The sequence below is a fragment of the Diabrotica undecimpunctata genome, chromosome 6, assembly GCF_040954645.1.
Source record: "Diabrotica undecimpunctata isolate CICGRU chromosome 6, icDiaUnde3, whole genome shotgun sequence".
Taxonomy (NCBI): Eukaryota; Metazoa; Arthropoda; class Insecta; order Coleoptera; family Chrysomelidae; genus Diabrotica; species Diabrotica undecimpunctata.
The window spans coordinates 105,229,874-105,243,751 of NC_092808.1; the positions used below are offsets into that span (position 1 = coordinate 105,229,874).

The 13,878-nt window shown below is 31.7% G+C and overlaps 1 protein-coding gene across 3 annotated transcripts in view; it reads left to right on the top strand.

The window, feature by feature from the left end:
• The window catches only part of nolo (ADAMTS-like no long nerve cord), a 2,006,971-nt gene that overhangs the window by 1,117,286 nt on the left and 875,807 nt on the right, over nt 1-13,878 (top strand). The gene's annotated exons all lie outside the window — the stretch shown is intronic.

Genomic DNA, 13,878 nt, shown 5'->3' on the forward strand with positions numbered 1-13,878 from the left:
TGATTGCCATTCGTTTTTTCACTTGCACAAAACTCGATTTTTTATAAAAGCTTTTATATCACTCGCGGTATTTCGATTCTCGGCTTTTTTTATATCGGCACATTAAGCAATTTTACTCGCGCACTGGTCCGCACTTTCGTTGCCAGCAATGCCAATGTGGGATGGAATCCATATAAATCTGATACTCCTAGAATTTTCTTGAGCCTTCATGAGTTCTAGTTTTATCAGTTTCTCAAGGGGGCCTCTAGGATAGATCTGTTTAAGGGTTTGAAGGACGCTTATTGAGTCACTTAAGATAACAGGGTGAGGAATGTTATTAGAATTTATATGCATGATAGCTTTAAACATTGCATAGAGCTCAGCTGAGAAAATGGAAAAGAAGGTTGGAAGACGAAATTGATATGTATTGCTTAGAGTATCGAACGCAGCACCTACTCCTTTATCACACTTAGATGCATCTGTAAAGATTTTATAGCAGTGTTCGTAATGCTGACGGAGAAATTCTTAATCTCTGCGAAACAGTTAATATGTTTGTTGTATTGGGTTAGACAAGTATTTAAATTTAGGGTATTAATTATCCAAGGAGAGGGGCTTTTAATATTGATTGCAAAGTTAATTGGGAATTCGATATTAAGATATCTCAGGTAACACCGTACTCGCTCATAGTAAGGCTTATGTTTGGTACTATTGGTAAAGAGATTTATATATTTATTAGTGAACGTATTATTAAATAGAGGTTTGTTTACATTTAAGGCTATTGACGTTGTGTGTAAAAGTGTTAAGGAAATTCGGCGATGATATAATGAAGGCTCCCCACTTTCATAGTATAAACTTTCCACCGGTGACGTTCGAAATGCGCCAAGAGAGAGTCTAAGTGCTGTGTTGTGAATAGAGTCTAGCTGTTTTAACAATGTGGGGGAAGGCGTAAGCAATTGATGCATAATCAATTTTTGATCTAATTAGAGGTCTGTAGATTGTAAGTAAGGTAGAGAGATCAGAGCCCCAATATCTATTTGACAGTGTTTTCATTAGGTTAAGTTTCTTATGAAAAGTCAAAACTAATTGTCTAATATGTTCTTTCCAAGTAAGTTGATTATCAAACCACATACCTAAGAATTTTACATATGATTTGAAGGATAGCGATGTATTGAAAAACTTGAGATTGGGATTATTTGATTTCTTTTTTGAGAATACCATACCAACGGTTTTTGTAACCAAGACGTTTAAAATGATCTCAGCTACATTCTTTACATAATTTGTAGCAATTTTAAATTCTTTGGTATATATTGAAATCCCCTCGTATATGCGAAAAGTATTTAAATCCTTTTTGCGTCGACGAGTTGATAATAAACACATTTTTAAAGTTTGTTTATATATCACAGATGCATATTTCCTCGGTATTCTTTGATCGTTAAGCCGCCTAATAGTGCGAGTTAAATAAATATTCCCGTTTGTATGTTTTTTTTATACCAAGTTGGGTGAATGAATTTTAAAGATAATTACATCACTCTTGGTAAGGCCGGCCGCTGTTAAATGCGTGTTTAGTTTTATTGGAGTCCGAATTTCTCTTCAAATTCGTAATCTGTTCGTTTTCCTTTTTTTGTCATGGAAATATAGTACAAAGTGACAGTAGCAGTTAAATTTGTAGTATTGAGCAGTTTGAGTGAACCGGCAAATTGGTTAAAAAAAGTGAATTATACTCAATGTAATGTTCAATTTTGAACGAGTAATAACTGTTTTTATTTTATGTCGTCTCTCACCTAAGAGATTTGTATCTAAGAGGTTTGCGGCATTTCCAACAAATTTGAAAAATACCCACATGGTTCCAGTTTTTTAAGAAGCAGAGCTTAAAATTTTGCGTCCAGTGTCCCAATTTCAGCCTCAATTTGTTTTGTCCTAAGAATCCATTTCAGAGCATCTTTCGCAGTTTGGAGATGAATTTGTTCGTGTGGCAGAGAGTTTAATTCCAGTTCCTAACCCCAGAAAATTTAAAGTAATTTTAGTGAAATCCAGGTAACTCTTTTGTGTTTATTTTTAAAGATAAACATTTTTTAATAATAATTACTTTCATAATAATTAAAGAAATTGTAATAATTAAAATTGTAGATCTTAAGGTCTGGCTTAGCTGTCATAATAATTGTTCTCCAATTTCAAGATTTAGTATTGACATATGACGGTTAGCACTATTTTGACATCTGGTAAATACCTAATCATATTTGAGACTTTGTTTTTGTTTTGTTTTAAAAAAAAGGTTGACCTCTATGCATAGTTTCACTTATAAAAATACCTTTTTTTTGTAATAATTTATTTCTGCTACAAATTATCGCCCAGTAACAATTGCAAGTATTGTAGTATCTCCAACAAGTAGTCTGTTTGTAAACTGATAGGACATAGTAAGTGTTTTTTCTTTATCATGTTGGTATTTTTTTTGTAACTATTTATATAGTATTTTTTTTTGTATTACCATTTATATTTGTAACTATTTGTGGTGAGATAACAATAAATGTTTAACTTTTTTCATGTAACTATCACTTTTTTCATTTTTGTAGTTACCCCAGTCCTATCCCCAAGACCCAGTTCTCCAAATAAACCCTGACTGGCCGTTCGCATGTTTCGATTTGTTTTGCTTGCCCTATCTCTACCCAATAACTTCTGTTCCCAATTTTCAATCCCCTATAATGATCCCAATGTGGTAGGCAAAATAATCCGTTACAAATTTAATTTATTCCTGCCACGACAAATTGTATAATCAAAAGAGATATTAAAACATTATTGTGATTTCTTTTACACAATTTCTACTGACATATTTCTACATTTATCTTACAGATAAGTAACCGCAACATAATTTGACGTGAAAAGACGGGTACATTTTATTTTATAAATAAATGTCTATCCTTCAAAGAACTATCTGTCAGATAGGAAAATATTTATCTGCAGGTGAAAAGACCGGCCCTTTCATGCAAAAACTATTATTTTAAAAATTTAATTTTCAATTATTTCTGAAAATTTTGTTGATCCTTAAAAATTGGCTGCGAATTTGGTTATCAGTAAAAAATATAATACAAAACTCGAGCTTTCCCAACAAATAAATTTCCAAACTAGAATTACACTGGTTTTATACATAGGTCGATTTCATAAGACAACTTTACGCCAAACGTTCAGTGACTCCCCAAAAGTTATTTATTTGTTATGAAATTTGTACAACAGATTAAAATATTATTCTGTCGTTCTAGCCTTAAATATGAGGAAGACAGAAAAATTAAGTGGAGTGATTGTAGATGCAATTGATTGGATCCTTCGTCGCAAAACACGCTTAAGCCACTAATTATTTAGATGATAATCCAAGGATATACAGCCACATCCTTTCTCAATAACAACCAACTTAACTAATTCTATTACTTATAAAGTCACCAGTAACAATATAAGTCAACACCATATATGATTAGTTTTACCGATCCAATTAATTATTTTGCAACGTGTGAATTATCTAATCCTAATCGGGAACATTGCGAATGCATGGGTTAATTATAGTTGGCTAAGAGAAGCTCATCATTGTATTCACAAACAAAACCTCTTAGTTTGGAAACTTTGGTAATTAATTCATGGTAAAGGGCAGATAAAGTTATGTGCCGTGTTTTGCTGCCATAATATTGGGGAAAATCAATCGCAAATAATATTTTAATGTATAAGAGATAACGATATAATCCCGTTAATGAGAGTTTTTGTTAATTATCCGGTAACATCGGTTTAATTAATGGTTTAATGTTAGCTTAGATTCCGGTGCAAAAAGTATGAATTATATTTGAACCCTACAAGGCTTACATTACTGTATTTTATTTATTATTCCATGATTAATATTGGTAGGTTACCATGAAAATGTTTAAACATTGGAAATATATATTGCAAAAGCTACTTTAAAAATATAGTATATGATAAGATCTTGTGTAGTAGGTACGACATTAAAATCCTTTAATAAAATGAAGGTAGACCGAAATACGAGATTAACCCTCAATCACTCGCACCTCAAAAAATTACGCCATCACTCGCGTGTTAGATTTTATCTAACATATGAGTATAGGTCAACTCACTATAATATATAATATATACTACTATATTAATTCACAAAAAACGATAAACTTATATTTTTTTAAAACAAAACTACAAAAAAAAACTACTAGGTAAACTAAAAAAATATACACATTACCCTAGAACAAAACTAATAAGGGGATTTATTCCAAAAAAAAAATGTAAACATTACGCATAAAATTAGATTTCCTCCTCGTCTAGGCAGTGGTGGCAAGTAAAATTTGTTAAACCAGTGTGCTCTTTACATATCGGCAACTTACAGTTAATACAATAATGTTGGGTAAACATATTCTTCCTTACAGGGCAAAAAGAACATCTTGGTTTTATAGTTGGAGTTACCACTTGAGAAACTGATGGCTTTTCTCCGGTTATATTTCGGATCCTGAGTCTCAAATGAAAAGGCAGATTTGGGATATTGGAACGTCGTTGAAGATGGGATATTAAAAGTTGCTTGACAAGCTCCGCAATGTAGCTTCTTCGAGATGTTACAGTATTAGTGTTATTGTTGTAAATTATTTGGCTGTTTATAGTTGAAATATTTAGTAGGCTGCAAAAAACAGTAAACGGCCAGCGATTGCTAAATCAAGTCACCGAGTATTCTGCCTTCATTTCATCAACAACATCCACTCCCCCTTTTGTGAGGTTGTAATCAGTAATAATCTCTGGCTTCATGGTATGCTCTTTGGTGTTTTCATCAATGAAACCATCGCTGTGTAGTGTTGAAAGTAGTAGTACATTCTTTTTTTTTGGCACATATCACTGGTTTCCATTGTCACCATATGCAAACATGCTACTACATAAAGATCCTTCTTTTACGTTTGTCAACTCAGGAGGAATTTGTTGTTTGTTTTTACGCAAAAGTTGTCATATCAGTAGGTTATGGTTACGGTCACGGGGCTCTAGGCACAATGTATGGAGACTCTTTGTCAGTTGTCACTACTTGTCAAGATCATTGTTAGAACATGGGTTTTTGGGATATTGTTGATTCTTGGAGACTTTGTTAAAAAGTATGTTTAATATTATTACTTGGCGCAGTCTAGTGGAAATTAAACGAAAATCATGGAAGCAAGTTTACCAAATCCATTATCATTTGAAGGCAATGGGGCCGAAAATTTTAAACGATTTAAGCAAAGTTTTGAAATATATCTGATGGCATCAGGAAAAAGTGGTAAAAGGAAGTTAAGGTAGCAATTTTACTCAATCTAATTGGAGAAGAAGGCATTGAGATTTATAACAGTTTGGAATTAACAGAGGTCTAACAAGGAAAGCTAGCAGATGTATTGGAAGCATTTGAGTGTTATGTCACCCCTAGAAAAAACGTGGTTTATAAAAGATATTTGTTTTATAAGCGCATTCAAGAAGAAGGAGAGCCTTTTTAACCACTTTTTAACAGATTTAAAAAATAAAGTAAGAAATTGTGAGTTTGGTGTTGAAGCATTTTCAATGGTAAGAGATAGAACAGAGATAGGCACCAATAGTAAGGATGCACAACAAAGCATGTTAAAAACAATTAATTTAGATCTGACTAAAGCTATTGAAATATGTAAAATGCATGAAGTATCCCAAGCTCAAATAAAAGAAGTTCAGAACAGCTTAGAGAAGGTGAAAATTGAATCAATTGGAAGTAAAGTCAAGCAGGGGCATAATTCAGTCCAAACAGTCAGGGGTGCAAGTTCTTCTAGAGGTGAATTTAACTGCAGAAACTGTGGGAGTGTCCATGGATCAAGGAGGTGTCCAGCATATGGAAAAAAGTGTAGAAAGTGTAGTAAATATGGGCATTTTAATAAAGTGTGTTATCATGGTAGGTTAGTAAGAGAGGTACAAGTGGAAGAAAGTGAAAATAATGAAGTAGACAATTTCATGATTTCATCAATCACTGTTAATGAAATTAAGAATAAAAATAATAAAGACTGGATGGAAAATTTAAAAATTAATAACTTTGATATACCTTTTAAAATAGATACAGTGGGACAGGTTAACATTTTACCCAAGGTTTTTGTTGAAAAAGTTTGCAAAATTAATGAATTAAAAGAAACTAAGGTCATACTTGAGACATATGGTGGTTTTAAGATCATTCCTTTGGGTATAATAAAACTTGTCTGTAAATATAAAAATATTGATCATTTATTAGATTTTGTTGTTGTAAAGGAAAGATCAATAAAGGAAGTGTCATCTTGGGTTTATGTGCTACCATAGAGCTTGATTTAATTAATAAAATTGATAACATAACACTGCATTCTAAAGAAAAATGTGTAGAAATGAATAAGGATGTTTTTTTCAGGTTTAGGTAAATTTCAGAAAAAATGTAGTTTAAAGCTTAAAGAAAATGCAGTGCCAGTGGCTAGGCCACCTCGTAGAGTCCCACTTACAATCAAGCCTAAACTTAATAATCAACTAATTGATCTTGAAAGGCGAGGAATCATAGCAAAGGTTGATGGTCCTACGCAGTGGCTTAGTAACTTGGTAATTGTTGAGAAAACTGATAAATAATTACGTATCTGCCTAGATCCTCGTGACCTGAACAAGGCATTGGAACGGGAATTTTGTATAATACCTACTGTTGATGAGATTCGTTCAACGTTATAGGGTAAGTCATTTTTTACAGTTCTAGATTTTAAAGAGGGTTTTTACCAAGTAGAACTGGATGAGCAATCCATTAATTTATGTGCTTCTGGCACTATATTTGGCACATATAAATTTTGCCGCCTGCCATTTGGTCTTAACATAGCACCTGAATACTTCCAGAAATTAAATTCTGAAAATGTTGCAGATATTCCAGGTTGTATAGTCTACTTCGATGATCTATTAATTTGTGGTGAGTCAATAGAAGAGCATAATAATACACTAAATAAGGTGTTAGATAGGGCTAGAGAACTAAATGTGAAATTTAACCCAAACAAAATACAATATTGCGTTGAAAGTGTTAGATACTTGGGTCATATCTTTGATAAAGATGGGATGAGAGCTGACAACAAAAAAGTAGAAGCGATAAGAAGATTGAAGGATCCGGAAAATAAAAAGCAATTACAACAAATTTTGGGAATGTAAATTATTTAAGGGCATTCATTCCAAACTTGTCAGAGATCTCCACGCCCTTAAGAGAACTCTTAAAAAAAGGAATGCATGGGTATGGACATATAGACATTTTGATGCACTAAATAAAATAAAAGAAGTAATTATGTCAAGTAGTGTGCTTGCCAATTTCAATTAGAAGTTACCAACCGTGATACAGACTGACAGTAGTAGTAATAGCTTGGGGTGCTGTCTCTTACAGAATAATAGACCGGTAGCATTTGCATCTAGGGCGCTAACGACAGCAGAGTCAAATATGAGTCAAATTGAAAAGGAGTTCTTGGCAATCCTATATGCATGCAATAAATTTCACAATTTTATCTACGGCAGAAAAGTGCAAATTGATTTTGACTATAAGCCTTTGAAGACATTATTGCATAAAGGTATTGCGGACATAATGTCGCCGAGATTACAAAGTATTAGGGTAAGATTATCTAAATATGACATAGAGGTAAAATTTAAGCCAGGCAAGTTCATGCATGTGGCAGATTTATTATCGAGGAATATTATAAAAGATGAAGTGGATGATGATAAATTTATTACAGAAATAGTTCATACTATTGACATGACTGATGAGAAGAGAGAACAATTTAGGACTGAAGTGGATGCTGATGAGGATCTGAAACTAGTAAAGAAATATTGTATACAAGGGTGGCCCAAAACCTTGTCAAGAGTAAGAGGTTCAATCTTATATACTAAAACGCTAAGCCCTTTTCTTGTCCACCACTTTACTCAAAAACCATATTAGATAATTAAAATATTTTTTCGTTAATCGTTTCGATTCGATAATCGTTCTGTTTTCTGTTCGTTACTTCTCTCTCAGTTGCCAATATTTTTCATGATTATTTTTCTTAAGTATTGATTTTATAATAAATAATTGTCGTTGTTTTCGATAACGCCAGCTATCTCTTAAAATTAGTGGAAACATTACCGACTGTTTCATGGAAACAGTAGATATAGTGGACTGGCTCCCATTCTGATACCGTATGATCAGACTATGTTTAAAACAGTAATGTTACAAAATGCAAGGCAACATAAATCGTACTATAAAAAGTATGTCATTGACGAAATAGCAAAAACAAAAGCAATTTAGAAGAGAAAAGAAAATGCGTTATTTAGTGTGTCACCCTATCATTGTAAACTAAATCAAAAATAGTTAATATGTGCTCAAATAAAAGGTGAAGTGGACAGATAAAAAACAACTTTTAAGTTAAAGGATGTCAAACAACTTTTATTAAATTCCACAAGAAAACGTAACGAAAGATAAATTGCCAATTCCGTAAACCACTTAAATAATAAGGAAGAAAGATTGTGGACTGGATAATAAGATTGACAAACTTTGTCAATCTATAATTATTCGAATCAAACAGGACAACGAATCTGACACAGAAGAAGAGAAAGAGATGGAAATCCATAATTTATAAGTAAATCAGTAAGTTTTTCATTTATACAGATTGCTTAAATATTATATATTATTAAGATGTATCCCTATTAATTATATTTAACATAGAAATCTATCCCTATTTAATCCTTCAACAGTGACTCATGATTTTCATACGTGTTAGGTATATAATCCATGGGTCTTAATTGTTATTTCTATGTGAACATGGTGGACTCTTTGAAAAATAATATCTAAAACTACATTTCAATAGAACAGGATATTATTTTAAGTAATTTCAGTTTAACCACTTTACGTGCTGGTTACAGATTAGTGAAGAATTGCAATTGTACTGAGCTGCCATTTGCAAATAAATAAACTATAGTCGAAATTCAATAGGATTGTCAGGTTATCGCTTAGAAATGATAGATCCTCGAGGGGTCCGAGATGAGAGACGCGTGTAGTTCAATGGTGGCGTGTATATTTTTAAAATAAGGAAAATAAGAGGAAACTTGCACATAAAAATATGTTTGCGTCAACGGTAAAATTGTTAATTTATGTTAAATATATTTTGTTAAAATGTTATATAAAAATATTATATTCAAAATATTACGTCTTAACAATTAATTGTGTAAGCCAGATATATTACACACAATATTTTCATTAATTTATATTATTTTTAGTTTAAGAAATATGTACATGTTTATTTTAACATATCAAATGCTAAATTATACTTACTTACTTAAGCCGTCTTTTTGTACCTTACGGTGTCGAGGTGCTAAATTATATTATATTTTAAATTCAAAACTTTCTCCCTTATAATAATGAAATGTCACGAATATACTTCTGGTTCGTAATAATTTGTAATAAACAAAACCTATCATTTATAAATATCTTAAATTCATAACAAACAAGAAAGAAAATAACTTAAAAATATAAACGAAACTTTTAGTAGTAAACGTAAGAATAACTAATAATTATTGTATCGCCTTGCATTTCCCCAATAGAATATCTTCCACTGCTTTTTATAAAATTTTCCACCGTTAACACATCAAACTGTAGATGAATTGTCAGATCAACCTTTTGAAAAACCCTCGTTAGTCATAATATGCGTTTTAAACTAAACACGACGTAGCATTCAAATTGGGCAATTTCCAAGAACACAAATATAATACCTGGAAATTTCCAATTAAATACGATTAAAATGGAAATAGAATTCCCGAAACAACCTTGTTTTTTCTTTTGAACTTTTATTTACAATCAATTTCTACATGAGAGTTTTAAGTAAATGTGAATGAATTTGTAAATAGGTAATAGTTTCGAAATAACTTAGTCGCTTTGTTATCGACTTTGAGATCGGTAGAATGTACAAATTTTTTTTTTAAATAAAATTGGAAATTTGGAAAATAATAATGGAATCGGATACGCTAAATAAATTCTTAAAAGATGACTTAAGAGAGAAAAATATTCGTATCCAAAAGTTAAAATTAAAAAGTAAAATACTAAATAACACTAAAATAATATGGCTTAAAATTTAGTTACCAAGTTAAAACGGGAATTTTTTAAAATCAAGAAGACAATACTGATTTAATTTGTGTTCACAACATCTTTTATTTGCCTATATAGTCTAATACGATACCTCGTACACTGCTCCATAATGCATAGAATCCCTTTCAAAATAAACCTTCTTTGAGTTCACATTTTTCAGCCGTTGGAAATCCTCGAACCCTCCATAATTCTTCTATTGACACTGCTACGCACACACAGAATTATAAATCCATTTTATCACACTGTAAATGCAAATGTTCTAGCTAAAATAAAATAGAGATATCTATCAGCCAACCAAGGGAGAATCATGGAGGAGACGATCCCCACTAAAAACGAAAATCTTTAAGGATGTGAAGACAGCATAGAATATTTATGGAAATGAATACCAAAGTTTGCAATTTTCTGGAAATATACTGCATTAACTGCGTCTACGACTGCAGTTCTAACCTAGTTGAGTAAAAGTTTTCGTTTTATACATGCTGAATTTATATGGGATTATTTCGAACAGTGTAATTTGCGGTTTTAACAATCGAAATAATAAAATTGAGTTTAGTAATTTAACATAAAATATAAAGTCTTAAATTCAAATTTACTTCTCTTTGAAACTTATTATTTTATGTTTGTTTTAATAACAAGATAAAATAGATAGATAAATAAGATCTTATTGAAACTATATTATATATATATATATATATATATATATATATATATATATATATATATATATATATATATATATATATATATATATATATATATATTTATATTTATATATATAGTTATACATAACATCTTTTATGTATAACTTACCACGCGAGTCTCAGCTGAAACGTAAAATCAGGATTTTAAAAAAGAAACTTTTAGATAGAAAAATATGTAAAAAACAAAACTGCACAAAACAAGAATTAGAACAGTTTAAAAAATTATATAACAAATTTCTTAATAAATTATTGACCGAAATTGTCAAAACTCAAGCACTGTTGCAGAAAAAAGTTTTAAAGGCCAAAACATATTCTCAGGAATACAACGACACGAAATTCACGAAGTAAGAAAACGACACGGATACCACATGGGAGCGCATAAAATCACGATACTATGTTATGCCGATGATGCAGTACTAATTGCTGATAACGAAGATGACCTACAAAGGCAGCTCAACACCTTCAATATCACAGCAAGCAAACTGAATATGAGAATATCAGTAGAAAAAACTTAATGTATAGTGATCAGTAAAGAGTCGCGTAGATGCAAACTAGAAATAGACGGCAAAATTGTAGAACAAGTAATGAAATTTAATTACTTAGGAGTAGAGATCACTAGTGACAGACCAATCCTAACATATGCAGCGGAGACAAAGACCGATACAAGAAAGACGAAACAACAAATCAACAATATCGAAATGAAAGTATTAAGATCAATAGCGGGCATATTATTAAGAGACAGACAAACCAACAGAAGTATAAGCGATTAATGCAAAATTCAAAATATTAACAGGTGGATAAAAACAAGAAAAAAAAACTGGAACGAACATGTAAACCGAATGGGACCAGATAGATTAGCGAACATCTGAAAAAACAACAAACCGTATAGCAGAAGACCCGTTGAAAGGCCGCCAAAAAGGTGGAAAGATAATGTACAGTCAACAAAGACTGAAACAGAATAAGAGGCAGACAAACAGGAGTAATCCTAGTCAAAAAAGAAGAAGAAGAAGGAATACAACAATTCGCTCTCACATTATACTTTTTTGGACCCAAAACTTACCACTTTTTGAAAAAAAATCTTTATTTACCAACTAACCGTTGTGTGGAGGAAAAATTGTTGGTAAACCTGCATTTAAAAAGCATTGGCCCGAAATTTTTGCGCCTACTCTCTTACATGTTCTTGTAGACATAAATTGTTATCAGTATAATACATAAACTACAGATAGATGGAAGACTGTCAATTAAAAATTAAGATCTATAAAGTAACAGCCAATAATCGTGATCTGGGATCAAAATAGACCCCGGCCAATCCGATAAAGGTTAAATTAAGTCGTATTCCAAGTATCTTACTTGGTATGGTCTAGTATGCGTACTAGCTGCCTTCTTGCTCATCCTGCTGGTGAATAGATCTCTCTATTTTATGATGTTTAATCGTGACGTGCATCGAGTCACACCAATTTGGGTGTGACCGTTTTCTAATAACTTTTGGGTAATAATTAATCCTGTTTTATCTGACGCCAGAAGCAATCCATAAGATAAAATTGCATTGCGGTTTTGGTATGTGCAATCATCGCTGTAGAAAATTACATTTTTTACTACGGTTCTGTCAGTATTATGGATAATGAAATTATACAAAAAACTGCAAACTTCGTGAGCATTAAGGCCTCCGTGAGTATCGTTTCACAAAAAGCAAAATCCGTTATAATCTCCTAGATTATAAATAGTTAGGTTGTATACCGTGTACCAGTAGTTTCGTTTTGTAATACAGTGCCGAAGCTTTTCAAAAAGGACAAAATGGCTTGTAGGGCTTGTAGATCAATCGTAAACACCATTACAGATAAATCTTGATTTGCCTTGTCTTTGTCTTTCTCAATTTTTGCCTTATCTTTACACTTAATGTGTTATGTAGCCACTATTTCATGCCAGAATACAAATTAGATACTGAATGCTGTTGTTCATTATTTAAACCAAGGAAGTTTAAGTATTCTGTATACAATGTAGATTTTGATTGCCACATAGGTTCTAAATATAATTTGGCCGTATCTTTTTTACAATAATTTGTTTCCAGTTTTGGTAAACTATCAAGAAAATTATAAACCTTTTGTATGTTGGCGTTCTCTTAATTTTGATGACATGATTTCTTGTTGTGATAATTTTATCTTTCATACCGACTCAAGCATGTACTATCTATTCCCCAATGTCTAATGTATGTAAAAACATTTTTACAAACGTGAAAGGTGGTGCCTACATCTTTTAAATCGTACTGAAAGGAACCGCCTCTTCGAGAATTTGGATTATCTGTTTATCTTTGTTTAACCTCCTTCTTAAAAACTAATGCTTTTATAAAACACTTTTTTCCTGTCGGATCATTTTTGAGTAAGTAGTAAAAATATTCTGCCTTAAGTTATATACAGAACTGCACTTAAAGAATGCAGAAATTGTGTGGTTACATCGAGGATTCAGTTGTCTTGAAGCCCTAGGTACATCAAAAACAATTTTTCCTTGTTCTGTTTTTCGTCTGCCAAGATATTCTTCTCCCTTATTTTTTTTTTTAATTTTTGTTTCTCCGAAGTTCAGTTGTCTTTGGTTGCTTGTCCTTGTTTACCTTCGTGTTAGTAATTATTGCTAAAGGTGCTTCATTTGATAATTTTTTTCTATCAGCATCAGGTTCAGAGTCTGATTCTGTCTCCTCTTCTGGGTTTAATAGTGGATCAGCATCCGAGTCATCGTTATCTTCCAACAACTCCATTGATGACGCATGACGATATTTTCTCTTTCACTATGCACATCTTCTAACGATTCATTTTGTGCTAAAGCTAGCTGCAATTTAGATTTTCCTCTAGATGACCTGAAATTAAATAATGTTACGTTGTAATATAATACGGAAGATCGCCGAATACGATGCATAAAATACCATTTTATCAGGAGATTAACTAATATAAAATTATGAAACAACTGTCATGCATTTACTAGTTTTTAATTAGATAAACAAAAAACTTATTATATTTAAATAAAACCGTTTATATAAAACATTATATAAACTGATGTTTAGAGATTTACACAAAACAATTACCACGTCGTTACATATAAGGT